This window comes from Ictalurus furcatus, chromosome 23, assembly GCF_023375685.1.
Source record: "Ictalurus furcatus strain D&B chromosome 23, Billie_1.0, whole genome shotgun sequence".
Taxonomy (NCBI): domain Eukaryota; kingdom Metazoa; phylum Chordata; class Actinopteri; order Siluriformes; family Ictaluridae; genus Ictalurus; species Ictalurus furcatus.
The window spans coordinates 7,763,007-7,777,161 of record NC_071277.1 but is presented as its reverse complement, the minus strand read 5'-3'; positions in this window follow the sequence as shown (position 1 = coordinate 7,777,161).

Sequence of the window (14,155 nt, the reverse complement as noted above, 5' to 3'; positions counted from 1 at the left end):
GATGTATATGTCATAATTACACGCAGTCCTATCCTTGTTTTTTTTGGTCCGAGGATTATTTGATCCAAGGATTACGCCGTTTTGAGACATGGGTGTTCTTGTAACGCTAGATTTTCATCGTTTTTCTCCTTTTGTTTCATTTACTGTCATGAACATGTGGCAAGAAAAATAGGATTGAATAAAAACAGAAGTGTGTTTGAGAGATCTCAGATAAAACAGGCCCGTGTTTTTACTTTCAGTGATTATGTGCGAGTCTGGGTTTTTTTTTTTCTTTCCCCCATCGATTGTGTAGATGCTGTGAATTCCTGATATTATTTTTTCCACTCAAAGTGACTGGTGTAGATGAGAGACATAACCATGGATGATCGGGGCTGATGGTGGTGTAACATGCACACATTCACAGGATGAAATGGCATGGCAAGCGTGAACTAAACACAGGAGAGAGTTACTGCAGTCGGAAATGGTTTGGTTTCTGTAACTTGTGAGCTGTGTACATTGGTGTGCTAGTGGTCGTGTGTGTGTGTGTGAGAGAGAGAGAGAGAGAGACAAAGAGGGAGAAAGAGAGAGAGCGAGAGAGAGAGAGAAAGAGTGAGAGAGAGAGAGAAAGAAAGAGAGAAAGCGCGAGAGAGAGAAAGAGAAAGAGAGAGAGTGAGAGAGAGAGAGAAAGAGAGAGTAAGAGAGAGAGAGAGCAAGGGAGAGAGAGAGATCGAGAAAGAGAGAGAGCGAGAGAGCGAGAAAGAGTGAGAGAGAGTGAAAGAAAGAGAGAGAGCGAGAGAGAGAGTGAGAGAGAGAAAGAGAGAGAGAGAGAGAGAAAGAGAGAGAGAGAAAGAAAGAGAGAAAGAGAGAGAGAAAGATTGAGAGAGATAAAGAAAGAGAGAAAGAGAGAGCAATAGAGAGAGAGAGAAAGAGAGAGAGAAAGAGAGAGAGCAAGAGAGAGAGAAAAAGAGAGAGAGATAGAAAGAGAGAAAGAGAGAGAGCAAGAGAGAGAGAGAAAGAGAGAGAGAGAGAGAGAGAGAGACTGATCTGTTGGCAGATGACCGGTAGCTTTGCCGCAGAGCCCACCCTGCACTTCACGGCGCGAGAGGCAGTCTTGTCACCATGCACCACTCCAGGCCTCTCTCTCGCTCTCTCTCTCTCTCTGACACACACACACACACACACACACACATCTCCAAATTCATCCATCACCACGGAAACCGCCACAGGCCTCGCTTCTTGCACAAAGACAGTTTTGACTGGGGTGTTAAGAGCCAAGATGCACACAGTCAAAATGCCAGGGATTTTACATGCCAAATTAAAAGGGGAAGGAATGCTGATTTGGACGGCGTAACGAGATGAAGAGATACAAGAAGACACGCATTTATACACGCGAGAGACGTGACCTGATCTGAATGCGTCTCTCTCTGTTAGGAGCAGGCTTTCTTTGTTTTGTTTTTTTTTGCCTCTACTATTGTACAGCTTGATTTATTCTCTGCGTTTATTACAGTAGATTTGATCCAAGGAGGGTTAGAGGTGAGCCGAACAGGTGAAAGACTCTGAGTGCTGGGATTTGAACTCACAACCTTCTGATGAGACGCTCCGCATAATGCTGCTATACAAACAAACAAAAACACAACAGCAGGAGGGTGTGGTCTAAGAGATATTATTTGTAATACACGTGAGCAATCAGAATGAGACACGTGTAGTTCTAATCCACAGCGCAGACGTGCTCTTTGCATTTGCATCTGCATTCGCTCAACAAACAGCTGTTAGATTTGAGTGCGATAGGAAGTGGCAGGGCCTGCAGTTGTTCTTGTTTGTTCTACAAACTAAGCCTTGACAGGATGGCTTCTGGCAAGGGTTTGTGCTTAAATCTACATCTTTGACGAGCATCGGCCTCGCCGATGCCATGTTTCCTCCAGAAAGAGAACGAGGAAATGGACATTTCTCTACGTTCTTCTTTTGGGGTGTCTCTGACTGGATCGCTGGCAGCTGCCAAGTCTTGTGCCATCGCTGGCTGTCAGCAGGTCCTGAGATCCAGAGGTCAGACCAACATCTGGCCCTTCTGCCTCATCCTTTAAGCTCTGTCGCGGGACAGCATCTGTTTATAGCCACCCACCCACAATTCCCTGTGATGGAGGCCAGGATCGGGTTTTATCGCCTCCACTGTCTCGCACTCGTAAATGTAAAATCAGATAGTTTACAAAAAATGTTTACTTTTATTTATTTATTTATTTATTTATTTATTTTTAGAAATACACTACAGTTTGGATTAGAATTTAATGCAAGTAAAGTCAATTTCAAGTGTTGGACGGAAATAATAAACCATCAGAATTCACTGCATTCGCAAAATCTATACAACTGAAGGGCAGGTATTAAATCAGTGTAAGCTCGTGTCTGCCATTTTGAAGAGTATTGTCGAGAAATTATTATAGACTAAAGTATTATTTCATTAAAGCTTCTTGAAATTACGTCTCAGAATAAAACAAAAAGAGAATTATGACTTTACTGCGGTTTCATTTTCGATAAATATTGCACTTTTGCGGACACTTTTGAGTATTTCTTATACATATACGGCCTCTGAGGGGTCGAAATGATTGAACATGGTTTGAATGACAAGGAAAGCTGGCACACGCATGAAGAAATACGTACGCTGCGAAGGAAAGACGAAGCCGTGTAGACAGCAGGAACAGAAAGGAGATGAGAGGTGATTACACTACGTACTGATTTGTACTACCTCGACATCCCTGAGGTCACAAACCCACGGGATTAAACGCAATAACAGTGGGCTTTGTAAACAAAAATGTCGTGTGACGTCTCCCTCCCGAAGAACATTTCATTTCTGGTGAGCAGACAGCTGTTCTGGAACATATTGCAAATTCATTATTCAGGCGGCTGCCGTCTCTCGACTGCCTGTGTTATGTCAAAGTGCTTTAAAGCATTTACATCGCAGGGTTCGGGGATGAGATTTGTTAAGAAGCAAAGAGCTTGACAGAAAGTCGTCAGAAACACGGATTTAGCAGGAAGTGATTTGTTTAGCAGTCAGTTTTTTACATGGCTTTATGGGTGCAGAACTATGTGAATATTTTAACATAGTTATTTATAGAGCGAGTATATTAAGGAAATCTTTTACAGCCTTAAAGGTGCAGAAGTCGATTTTTCTTTTCTTTTCATGCCTAAATCTAGTACTAGAAGATTTGTTGAACATGATAAAAAAAAACAACAACAATGAATTAAGCCATGGCATTAGCAAAAGTGTATTAAGTTGCTACGAAAACATGTTTGGAAAGCTCACGGTGCGTCTCGATGAGCTCTGTAAGTTCAGTAGTTAGGGCACTGATCGGGGAGGCGGCCATTTTAAGATCTGTCGTAATCGCAAAATCCTTCCAGTACACCTAAAAATCCCACAATGCACCACAAATATTCCCTTACTGGAAATGGCGTCACGTTTTCTGAAGCTCGAAATAACAAACAAAATGGCGGACCAACTCTCAGCCAACTTCGTCTACGTGTAAGTAGCTTGTTATCGTTGTTGTAGCTCTCAAATGATTACTCAGCATTACGTTAGCCATTTTGAACTTTATTTGACATTCTATATATACGGTTCGTTCGAGTCTAACGACTGTTAAGTGTTTAATGATTTTTTTTTAAATCCACTAGTTAGTTGACATATTACTAACAAATTTATATGACATAATAAATGTCATTATTTTTTATGTTTTGGTGACGTTTTACAACGCGAATACGTAGTCAGGTCGCTGGAAATCAAGTCATCGGTGTCCCAATGTGTAGTGAATGTGTAGTGAGCCAGAGTTCAACCAGTGCCCCAACCCCAGTTCAGCACCTACTGAGCTAGGGAGCTGGTTGAGACACACCCTGACTTCTGGTCCAGAACGCTTCTTCGTGTTTGCTTATTTTATAGACACTCTACTCGATAGGCCACCGTAGATCGTGGGGCGGAGCTTTGTGAACATGTGCGGATGTCGTTTAAATATTGAACCCACATAACTGGTTTTTGAAAAATAAAAAAGGGCTAATTGTACCTAATGTACTTTTAAAACACGATAAAGAGGATATTTCATTAAACTAACCCTAACCCTAACCCTGGGTGGAAGTGTTAATGTGATTGCATGGGCATTAGGCGTATACCACAACGACACTATCTGAATCTGTATTTATTTACTGTTTAAAATAGTCATATTTGTATCTATGTTTAGATTTGGACCCAAAATAGCTGTAGCCTAAACTGAAATTGAAAAAGAAACCCATATTCTGACACTTCAGTTCCTCAACCTCAGCTACATCACTCCAACAAGTTCCAGGTCTAGAGTTCACGTTCTAGAGATGTGTGCAGGTTTTATTATTGTTGTTTTCTACTGAAATAGACAGCATGGTGTGTTTTTTTTGTTGTTTTTTTTTTGTAGAGTAAATTCTCCATCTTCTTCTATGGGAAACACATAGGAGCGGCATTTTTAAAGTGAACATCAGCTCTGCCTTCATCACACCACAGCCACAGGGTCAGAGCTCAGAGCTCAGAAGGCTGACGTAACGATGAACACACTGCCTGAAATCCCCGTCGCCCCTCCAGGAAGTCCAGGAAAAATCACTGGGATCTCGAGAAATCTTGGCAACGAGTTGTGGGATGCCATTAAAAAGACCAATGCGATTATATCTCGCTGAGTTTTCGTGATCGTTAGTAAGGTCAGGCTAAAGAGATGTGACATATAGATTACTCTCCCTCTTTGCTCCAAATGTGACTCGGCATTTCGACGGAATATTTCCCAGACAGGCCAAATGACAAAAATACTTCTGGATAATGGAGCAACAATTTAGCGAGTCATCTCTGTAGTCTGAATGGAAATGTTAGCGATGTAGAACGACATAGATAGGAATCACAAAAACGTACAGAATCTACAGCCTCGTGATTGAGGAGAGAAATTCCAAAATGGAGATTTGGTTAAATACGACGAAGATGACATTTACATCAATGCCGGACTCTCCCACAATTCTTTGGCTGACAGGAAGATGATCTTTGGTTATATCTCCGTTTGTGAAGGTGTCACTCTGTGTTTTGTGTTTGTAGGTTGAGTGTCTTACCGTTGTCTCTCTAACCTCTGTGTTCACGGAAAGCCCCCTGGAGAGTGACATTTTCCGCAGGCGAGTGCAGGTCCGTAATTCGACTGTCAGGCGAGCCTTGGAGTCTAGCATCACGTCTCGCGCTGCCCACCTCTCATCCTGCGTCTGTGTCACAGGACAGACCTCCTGCCAGTCTGGAGCTGAGATCCTGAACACTGTTTCCATTTTAACTTGTGTGAGGGTTACGTGTTATAGCAGCTAGAACATAGCAGTTTTCTTTCGCGTGCTTGTTTTAAACCTTATAAGTGTGTAACATAAGTGAATTACATGCATGTGTACGCTGTATACATGCTATACCATTAATGCTGTTGCGAATGTATGTATGTATGGATTAGAAAAATATCTGATTCATATTAATGTGCTCATTCTAATACGTTTCTATGGTAGCAACTTACACAGGGACTTTTATTGTATGAACCTAAAGAAAAAGTTTTCTGGAAGGAGTCTTCAGTACCAGTGTCAGCATTGGTGTCTCCCTTTTACCAAGCCGGAATTTTGGTCAGACCTGGCAACCCTGTTCAGAGGTAAAACTGTATGTCAGGCTAGTGCCTAAGAGGCGCCGAACTACAGTACCCATCCGCCAATACATGTCACATGACCACGTCACATGTCCCTTTGTTCATGTACACCTGACACGTCATTCTTCAATACATACAAATTGTAGTTGTTGGCACATTCCTGTGGTATAATAGGAATACAACATTTCTGATTTTCCAATGAAAGAAACACAGCAACGGAGTGTTCCTCTTCCTCGCCCTTTTCTCGCTCTTTCTTTCCCTGTGTTTATATAGATATATATGACGGACTTATATTTAAAGAAAGCTGCCAAAGCGAATGCCGCCTATGTTTCCATCAGTCTCCCGCTGTGAGCGTTAATGTAAAGAACTGCCTGAAATTCCATACCGGCTCGTATCCTAGAGATGTACTGTACGTACTTGCTCAATAGTCTAATCCATGCGTGTCCAATCTTATCCACAAAGCGACGGTATGGGTGCAGGTTTTCATTCCAATCAATCACCTGATTCCACCTGTTTAATCACTCGATCTTGGCTTTTCAATAGCCTTATGTGTGGCTTCTGCTTGGTCCGAATGAAAACCAGCACCCACACCGGCCCTTTCTGGATAAATTTGCACAGTCCTGGTCTAATCTAGCAAGCTAATCCAATCTATTTTGTTAATATTTGCACAAACAGTGCTAGCTAATAATAGACAACATCCATCCACACATGATTATCTTTGCGATAATCATGGATTAATATCCAGCTGTGTGTGTGTGTGTGTGTGTGTGTGTGTGTGTGTGTGTATATATATATATATATATATATATATATATATATATATATATATATATTCCACTGATAGCCATGTGGATGTTTTATTATGTCCAGCTGCGTGGACTTGGAGGTTTCTGGGTAAATTCCTACCATTGCTCAGATGTAGCTGTGTTCTCTCCTCTGCGTCTGTAAGTATTGTGCGATGAATCAAAAGCATTTTTCTGCGGAATGCTCCTCAGTCACCTTCACAGCTGGGAGGCCACGCTCGCCTCGTTTGTACAGATCTTGTCTCTTCTCGTCTCGTCTCTCCCCCCCCCCGGTGTTTTCGGCCTGCTCCTTATTTTATAGCCTTTAAATCTGTGCCACTCGTTAATGTCGTAACGGTACACAATTTAACCAGTGTCGCCGACTGTTTGTGTGTTCTGCTTTACGATATTTGCACAAGGCAAGCGCTCCTGAGTGAAACCGTTATCTGTCAGGGCTGAGTCTCAGAGTTTCCCTGCTTCGTACAACCCTCTGCATGAAGTACTTCAGCCTTCCGTTTATCCGATTCGGTTTATCCGTCAAACCTCAAGGCACCGAACTTTAAATCCGAAGCTTCAAAAGCGCCCAGACTAACAATCAGGGATAGAAAATCCAGACCGAAAAAAAAGCCGTTGCGTTTACATGATTTAAAATTAAAACCTATTTTAGAAAATCATATACTGGTATTAAAATAACTCTAATAGGAGCCCTAGCTGTAATCATCACATGAATCACTGTATATGGAGTTTAATTGAACAAAATGGCTTCCATCCTCATTATCAGCAGCGTATGAAACAACACTTGATTTTCCAGCACATCAAAATCTTTTGCATTGTGTTATCTTTTTAACATTTCTCACAGACTTTTACTTGTACACGCAACTCGACGATGCCACAAGAAACGGATCCGAGCTTGTGGAACCGTAATACGTGCGTAGGATGCAGTCGATTAGATCTCGATTTGATCTACTGAAATCAGTAGACGTTTTTTTTCACAATGCTCGTTGTCATTAGCTTCGTCATTAGCATCCCGTAATGCCAGCTAACAACAGCTTACTATTCCACAATGCTATCTAACTTCAGCGTAATCTTTTTTTACATAGTGCTAAAGTGGATCTTCTTCTATAGCATCTACGGTGACGTAGTTGTAAGTTGTTAGTCCTGGCTTTATGCTTGTCTCTTAAAAGCATTTAAAACCGTTGACCTTTTTCAACACTACCTGTTAAACGAACTGTCATCTCGGGGCTATTCCACTTTAAAGTAGTTCACGTGGAAAACATTCGGGTGATTTTCCTGATTGCGGCATCCTCCGTGACGAGGCAGTGACTGTCATGTGAAGCTGGCACAGTGGACGTGCACGTCAGCTCGATGAAGACGTTAAACCATACGCCCTTCCACCAGGACGCAGAGCACTGACCTGTCCAAGAAAATCCTTCCCTAATGGGTGTTGTGTGGTGGTGAGGTAGGCGTGTCGCTCTCTTCAAAGTCGTCTCTGTACACCTCCAGCGCACATCACTGTCAGTAAACTGTGCAAATCTTTTTAACGAGAGAACCGTTATGTAAACACCGTCCAGCTAGAAAGTTTCCGACGTTGCGAGTGCTATCGTCCGCGTCCAGACGTGTGTCAGTGCCATGTGTTGCGATGTGTCACGGTGCTCAGATTAAAGACCGTGTTGCTTTGCACAAATATAAAATTGATGGAGCGTCCTGTATAATCAGTCCTCCGAGCACGCGATCGAACAGCGCTCCGAGTCTTACGCTTGTCATTCAGAGTGAAACGCAATGTTAATGTAAATTAAATTCATACTATTACAGAACGAAGGCAGTGTGTGATGCTTATTAGCTTAACATCAAGGGTTATTTAAGGTCAACTGCGTAAATATGCACTCTAGATTTGCGAGTATTTTAAATATTCAAAAGCAAATCCATTTCAGAGGCGTTGATGTCTATCGTTTATTTTTAATCGTGCTCATTATCGTCAGGCTTAATTATGATGATGATGAACATCCTTGCTTAAATGAATGAGTTGGCTCTGTCGGGAAGGCTAACCTGTCAATAACTAGCGTTCTGTTAATAAATGATAGAAACTTTAATTGTGTCTGTTTTTATTTCTTCTTCTTCTTCTTTTTAATAATGAGTCTTTATTGGTCATAGCACAGTGAAATTCTTTTCTTCATACCCCAGTATGTCAGGAAGTTGGGGTCAGAGCGCACGGTCAGCCATGATACAGCGCCCCTGGAGCAGAGAGTGTTAAGGGCCTTGCTCAAGGGCCAAACAGTGGGCAGCTTGGCAGCGGACTTGAACCCCCAACATTCCGATCAGTAACCCAGAGCCTTAACCACAAAGCAACCACTGCTCCCCAAAATGGATTTCTTGGACGGCCTGTGAAACCCTTCATATAGGGAAATACTTTTTTGATATTTTCTTATATTTATATAAACTTATATATATATATATTGGGTTTTTTTTGCTGCGGCGTGTAGCCCTGGAACGACTCGATCGAAGTGTCACATTGGCTGTGTGACGAAATCACACTTAGCTAGCGAGGTTTTAGACCTTTTTAGACAAACTGACTGTTTTTACCACCTCGGTCGTTAACGACCTATTGGCGATTTAGAGCAGCCAGTCCACCTACATGTTGGTACAGAGGTGCTCTCACAGCTCCAGGGTTCCTGATTCAATCCTGAGCTTGGGTTACTGTCTGTGTGGTGTATTGCTTCGTATTACCGGGTATCCATGTTGGATCTACCTCGACCCTATCCAGGATGAACCGCTTACCGAAGATGAAAGAACGAATCCACCTACCACCATGCTTTTGGGAAAAACGTAGAATGCAAAGAAAACCCAAGTAAACATATAGAGAACAACTCCAAGAACCAAGGAACATTCAGTTCAATTCAATTAAAATTTATTTGTGTAGCGCTTTTCACAACGGACATTGTCACAAAGCAGCCTTACAGAAGTATATCAATTCATGATATCCGTTTTTAAATGTATAAATGTATCCCTAATGAGCGAGCCAGAGGCGACGGGGGCGAGGAACAACTCCCTGACACGTCATGAGGAAGAAATCTTGAAAGGAACCAGACTCAAAAGGGATCAACGGGTGACACTGGATAGTGGGATTATAAACAAATCCCTTCTATAACTGTGTGGTTGTACATGGTCGTTGTCTAATTGTGTAACCAGGAAATTCTTTACAGTTTTCACACGAAGTCTGTTTCGTTAAAGTTATCAACTGTTCACTGATCGAGTTCTTGAGTGCCAAACGGTCTTAAAACTAGCGTAGCAATTGTAGCTCGAAGCCATCGTCACAAAAGTGCATGGTGCTATGAGATGGAAAACCTACCCGCTGTTACCATGACGCCCGCCAAATACAATGGCTAGTAAAATATGGGTGTATGTTGATATCTTCCCTTTTAGATCGTACTATATTAATAAGCCAAGGTAGCAAGCCAAGGTGTACGTTCAAACGTCCAATGGAGTTATACTATAAAAAAATAATAATAAATCAAGATGGAGATTGTTGTCTCCAATCAAATCCACTTAAGAGCGCCCCAAATGCCAGTGAGTTAGCCACCAGCCTTAGTGACCTGACACTTAAACGTCTAAACGTCTCCAGCGGTCGGTATTATGACTAGCCGAAGCTCCAATGATAAAATATACGACTTTGGTTACTTTAACAAAAAGGCCAGTCGTAAGACAAGACAAGGGTGGATGACCTTCAGACGTTAACCATTCCTGCTAATTGACTAATAATAAAATGTTTTTATTGTTTTGTGAAAGCCTTTAGGATAATTGAATTTCGCACCACTCCCTCGGCCTGGCCGCGCTTTCGCTGAGGTTGTAAAACATGTCACTTAATGGGCATAATGAGAAAGATTACAATGGTGGCCGTGATTGCGTCGCTTCCCTCCCCCCAGTCTTCCTTCCACCAAACTTTACATTGAAGCCATCCTCATTAGGCCGGAAATTACAACGCACAAGCCCATTGGTCCTCATTAGCATCCGCCAGGCCTCTGCACGGCCGACCGTCCTGACATCTTTTAATTAGCTCTCTGCAAATCCAATCATTTTAATAACTGGTGTTAATTTTCATTTTTCACGGCTTTCCGTGTCAGTGTTTCATTTTAACGACGTCTTCGGGCAGAAGATGGGACGTAACGTGGCCTTGTCTTGCTCTTATAGTTATTAGATTAAGCTTTTTATCAGATGTTTCAATCTCTGTCAGCGCCTGAGACTGGCTGAGCTGAGCGAGAGTTGGAGCGTAACACGATGTAATCGTAGAAATCACCTGTCGGGGAGTAAAGACGGCCTTTACAGAAACGTCACGTGAAATTAGTAACCGCACGTGAAGCTTACACACGTGATTTACACACACAGTCCGCGTCTTCTTTTTGTGGCATGAACCAGATCAACTAAAGAGATCAAACGTTACTTTCCTGTATGTTGTATGTTTATGAGATACAGATGAATAGGTCTATCCGGAGTAAAAATAACAGAATGGAGGGAATCAATCAATCAATCAATCAATCAATCAATCATTTGAAAGTGCTTTTTCCTGGTCAGGGTTGTGGTGAATCTGGAGTCTATCCCAGGAAATCAGGTAGTATGGCAGGAATGCACCATGGATACAACTCCAGTTCATCACAGAACACAAAGCACACAGTGTACACACACCTAGTGGAAACGTAGAATGACCAGTCCACCTACTAGAATTATTTTAGGAGATGGGAGGAAACCAGAGAGCTTGGAGGAAACCCACATGGACATGGAAAGCATGCACAGAAACTCCGCACAGACAGTAAGCTGAGCTCAGGATCGAACCAGATCCTCAAGCTGTTAAAAAATAATATAAAATAAAATAATATTAGACTGAGACATCAAAAAAGCATAAATTAACCCTCTACTGCATGAGTTATTACATGTACATTAAAAATGTTTTATGGATTTTTATTACTTGAATTAGTTCAAACAATAAAAATATGTTAAACAATTTGAAAAAAAAAAAAAACAATTCTGGGGAGTAGTTGGTAAATTGTTGCCGTATAGCAACAATGTGCAATGGTGGAAAGCATCATCTAGTCAAAAATAACACAAAATGTATGAGATTACAATTCCAATTGCAAAATGTATGAAAACAGTTTTTCTTACACTGAATGTGAAAAATGTAAATATACTATTAGAGAAGCCTAGTGTCTGTTTCGCTATGTACGCCTGTTCTAATTCATGAACGCACATACAGTACTGCTGTTCCATTACCTAATGTTTTTGCCATATGGCAACAATGACTTTTTACCATTTAACAGAATACTTAAAATATATCAACTTGTTTAAATTACAAAAAACAAAAAAACTTTTCTCGTGTTTAATTTTTTCCTTTAAGTAGTTTTGTTTAAATATTGTAAAGTTTATAAAATTTTGAGAGCCCGCTGATGATGACCCTTACTATGCCATTTTTTTTTTTTGCAGATAAGGAAGAGCAAACAGCTCATGCTGGTCATGTGACATGTCAACGTTGATATGTCAACATTAAAGCCCCTTTTTCCGGTTAGATAGAAAAATAGTAGTTTTGTATTATTACCTATCAAAAAATTGGAGATAAATTAATTGTACCATATGGCAACACCATGCAGTAAAGGGGCAATTGAAATAAAATACGTTAGATGTCTCTTCAAGGGCTCAATGGTGAAGGATCTGGGTTACTGATCAGACGGTTGAAAGTTCAAGCCCAAGCACCGCCAAGCTGCCACTGTTGGGCCCTCGAGCAAGGCCCTTAACCCTCCCTCCAGGGGTGCCGTATCATGGCAGACCCTGTGCTCTGACCCCAACTTCCTAACAAGCCGGCATATGTGAATAATTTCACTCTGCTGTAATGTATATGTGACAAATAAAGGCTTCTTCTTCATCGATCTGGGCTAAATCCTGTTCAATCTGATATCAAATCGTCCCTTATTTGATGTCATTACTTACTACAAGTGTAAATGGTGACGTTACAAATACGTCACACATCATTTCTGGTGGAGCGTCGTATATATTTCACCTCTATTTCACACCTCCACTTTTTAAATATCTTTCTGTTTCTGTCCTGTTACGGCTATTAGACTCTGGATGTGTCCTGATAAACTGGTGTCAAGTGTGTGTGTGTGTGTGTGTGTTTGGGGTGGGGGGGTGGGGGTGGGGGGTGTTCAGATGCGCTAGTCCCTTGACAGGCTCTAAATTGCCTTGTTTGCTCAGCACACACACACAGAAACAGATGCTGTTCCTCTGCGCTGGATCATTCACTCCATCCCCTGGTGCTTAGTGGAAGAACTCCCCTGTTATCCTGCATCACACACACACACACACACACACACACACACACACACATGTCTTCATATACACACACATGTAATTAAAGTCATATTGTATCTAATATTAATAATAAAAAATAATAATAATATTATTAATAATGTGTGTATAACCTAATAATACACAAGTAATATAATGATATTTTGATGTCCAAACTACTTTGAAACATTATTAAAATTATCTAAATTTGTGATGCATGAATCACTGAATATGCATGAATATGCTAATTAGAAATGCCCCTATCATCGCTGATAATTTAGTTTTGCAGAACCATTTTGAATAATTATATCCAATCAGGAAATTCGAACGCTTCTGAACGCTGGGAGAACGTTCCTACAACGTTGCTGCATCTCACTATCAAGGTGTGAATGTTGTGTTAGCAAACCCGTACGAGGTCACATGTTTTCTGAACATTTCCAGAAATAATAATAATAATAATAATAATAATAATAATAATAATAATAATAATCATTATTATTATTATTATTATTATTATTATTATTATTATTATTGTTATTATTGTTATTATTATTATTATTATTATTTTAAATGTAACCACCAGACTTTCTTTCCATAAAGCACTGTTCGGCAATGCTAGAAATAAAAGTTGCTGAACATCGCTAATGTGTTTGTTTGCTGTTTTGTTTCGTTTTGTTCGTCGCATCAGCTAAGCTGCACTCATCATCCTCTAATAATCTACATATTGCATATCGTGATGTGTTCGTTTAGCTTTAAACTGCGAATAGGACAATGATTCTGTTTAAAAATGTCAGCAGAACACCTACGATCTGTCGGTTATTCCTGTGGAAATGCTTTTTCATCGGAAATGCGATCGTTTTCAATGAATCTGTTTTTGTCTGAACGGGATTATTATCTGGATATTAAAAGAAGGCATCGACACCCCCAAACTGTTCCCCTCCTCTACTGCCCCTCCAGCCCCTCCCCCTGCCATGTCTGACCCCCCACAGAGAGGAGGATGGGGCAGACGTGTCATTTAGTGCTGCGCTAATGCTCTTTGCTTCCCCTACCCTGGATTACTGTGATTAACATCCACCCAGCAGACAAGTGTCCGATTGTCAGCCTTCATCCGGCAGCAGATATGGACGAGCCGACGAACCGATAAGAGCATGACTGGCTTAGTTACAGTTACGCCGCTCAAAAGAACAATCAATCACGTGACGCAATGTGTATGTCCACGTTGTTTTTTGCCCGATGTTGGTCAAGTGGGTTGATTTTTTTTTTCTTTTTATTATTAATCCTCCTTTCTGTTTCTTCTCGCCTTTGGCCTGAGGCTTTAGGAAAAGTCGCAGCTCTTTACGCAGAGAGCCGAGATGATTACGAACGTTGATTAGCAGCTACTTAGACAGGGTTCTCTGACACCCGGGTCTCGTC